We start from the raw sequence: 3,213 nt of genomic DNA on the forward strand, positions 1-3,213 counted from the left end.
GCCCCCCCCAGGGTACCAGAGACCGCCTCACCCATCCCCAGAAATCTGGGGAGTGGGGACCCCAAAAGTGTCCTGGTAGCTTCAGCCGGGCTGCGCCCCAGCCCAGTCCAGCTTGGAGCAAGTGGAGAGAGCCTGGGGAGGGGAGGAGAATGGGGGCAGAGGAAGGAGAGAGGAAGAGGAGTAGAGAAACAGAGCGAGATGGGGGAGGGGCAAAGCCAGGCTCAGGTGTTTGGATGTCTCAGGGCCCTTCCCCACCTGCCAATCAACCCCCACTGCTCTCTTGCTCTCTGTTTTGGAGGATGTCCGAGTGTGGGGTGATAACCCCTCCCTCCCTCTCAGATCCGGGCACAGCCCACACCCTCCACTTGGGCACATGCCAGCCTGCCTCTCATGGAGCCCCCAGTGTCACCCTGGAGGAGAGATTTATAGAAACCAGGCCAGAAGGAAGATGCTATTGGGGATGACCACGAAGTGCACCCGTCTCCTCTCACCAGGTGGAAGGGAAGAGACTTCCCCAGCCCATGCTGGCAGATAACTCTGCTCCCTGCCCCGCTCCCGCAAATCCACATGTGCTTTGGCAAACTGCTAGTTCAATGGGAGAGGCTGCCCCTTGCCAACCCCCCAAATCACACTGTCCTCACCCTGGAAGCAAATCTCTACCCCACCAGCTAAGGCCAATATCTGCCCAGCCTTCCCTGGAAAGACCCCAACAGGCTGAGCCTGTAACATTTTCCCTTTGTCTCTATATATAGTTGCTGCCGGAGTGGGAGGCTGTGTATCAAATGCTGTATGAAGAGAGCAGCACAGGGAGAGTTCTATAAATAGTCACTGCTCCTGTAGGAGGGTGTGGATAATGCACTGGGTATAGAGAGGAGAGAAAGCTTTGTAAATAGTGGGACTATGGGGAGGTGTGTGTGTGTGTCTTTGTGTGTGTGTGTGCATGTGTAGAAAGACAGGCAGAGACACAGCGAAACCGAGAGACACACTGAAGATACAGAAGATCTTTTTTAGAAACACTTCCCTACACTTTGTAAAAAGAGGCATATAGGAACTTGAGAGATCGACACTGAAAATTGTGATGGATGGAGGCATATAAGGAGAGAAATTATGGATAGATGGAAGGTGATAGAAAGAGATGCTGGAGAGATTGATAGAGGGAGAAATGGACTGAGGGAGGGAGAGAGAGATGGGGAGTATAGGGATAGATAGATAGATAGATAGATAGATAGATAGATAGATAGATAGATAGGGACAGACAGATGGCTGAATGGCTGGAGGCAGTGTATGGGGACAGATACATGGATGGATGGATAGAGGACAAGGTATATGAAGATGACTGGATGGATGGATAGAGAAGGTGTATGTGGATGGATGGATGCATAGGTGCAGACTCAGTGGGTGCTCTGGGGCTAGAGCACCCATGGAAAAAAATAGTGGATGCTCAGCACCCACCAGCCACCTGCCCATGAGCTGTTCAGCAGTCCCCCAATCAGCTGTTCTGTGGCTGGCCCCGATCAGCTGTTTGGCGGTGGGTGGTAGGCGGAGGTGCATGGGGGAGGAGGAGGAAGTGGCGGCGAGAAGAGTGAGGATGGGACCTCAGGGGGAGTGGATGAATGGATGGAGGTGTATGGGTATAGATGGATGGATGAGGTGGATGGATGGATGGATGGAGGTGTCTGGTTGGATGGAGATCTGGATGAATGGATGGAGGTGTATGGGGACAGATGGATGGATAGAGGAGGTTTATGGATGAATGGAGAAGGTGTATGGGGACAGATGGATGGATAGAGGAGGTGTATGGATGGATGGATGGAGGTGTATGGGGACAGATGGATGGATAGAGGAGGTTTATGGATGAATGGAGAAGGAGTATGGGGACAGATGGATGGATAGAGGAGGTGTATGTATGTATGGATGGAGGTGTATGGGGATGGATGGATGGATGGATGGATGGATAGAGGAGGTGGATGGATGGATGGAGGGAGGTGTATGGGGATGGATGGAGAAGGTGTATGGGGACAGATGGATGGATAGAGGAGGTGGATGGATGGATGGATAGAGGTGTATGGGGATGGATGGATGGATGGAGAAGGTGTATGGGGATGGATGTATGGATGGATGGATAGAGGTGTATGGGGATGGATGTATAGATGGAGAAGGTGTATGGGGACAGATGGATGGATAGAGGAGGTGGATGGATGGATGGAGAAGGTGTATGGGGATGGATGGATGGATGGATAGAGGAGGTGGATGGATGGTTGGATGGATGGAGGTGTCTGGGGATGGATGGATGGATGGATGGAGAAGGTATATGAGGACAGATGGATGGATAGAGGAGGTGGATGGATGGATGGATAGAGGAGGTGGATGGATGGATGGATGGAGAAGGTATATGAGGACAGATGGATGGATAGAGGAGGTGGATGGATGGTTGGATGGAGGTGTCTGGGGATGGATGGATGGATGGATGGAGAAGGTATATGAGGACAGATGGATGGATAGAGGAGGTGTATGGGTGGATGGATAGAGGAGGTGGATGGCTGTATGGATGGAGAAGGTGTATGGGGACAGATGGATGGATTGAGGAGGTGGATGGATGGAGAAGGTGTATGGGGACAGATGGATGGATAGAGGAGGTGGATGGATGGATGGATGGAGAAGGTGTATGAGGACAGATGGATGGATAGAGGAGGTGTATGGGTGGATGGATAGAGGAGGTGGATGGTTGGATGGATGGAGAAGGTGTATGGGGACAGATGGATGGATAGAGGAGGTGGATGGATGGTTGGATGGAGGTGTCTGGGGATGGATGGATGGTTGGATGGATGGAGAAGGTGTATAGGGCTATATGGCTGGGCGGCTGGCTGGAGGAGGAGCAGGTGTACGGGGACGGGCAGCCCGTCTGTCAGTCTATGGCTCCGTGGCTATGGAACGTTCTCCCGGGCTCGGACGCGGCTCTGCCCGGGGCGGGGCGGCTCCAGGCTCGGGATCGGGGCGCTGCGGGCATCCGGGGCTGGGGCGGGGGGGCCCAGCGGGCCCGAGATCCCGGGCCGGGCTGCGGGGAGCGGAGCTTTCGGGGAGGTCCGGCGCGGTTGCCGTGGCAACGGCCGGGAAGCGGGGGTGCCTGGGAAGGGGAGGACACAGACACACAGACACGCACAGCCAGACACACGCACGGCTCCGGCTCAGCTGCGGCTGGATCCCGGGCGCTCC

Source organism: Mauremys reevesii, linkage group 24 (genome assembly GCF_016161935.1).
Source record: "Mauremys reevesii isolate NIE-2019 linkage group 24, ASM1616193v1, whole genome shotgun sequence".
Classification (NCBI taxonomy): Eukaryota; Metazoa; Chordata; order Testudines; family Geoemydidae; genus Mauremys; species Mauremys reevesii.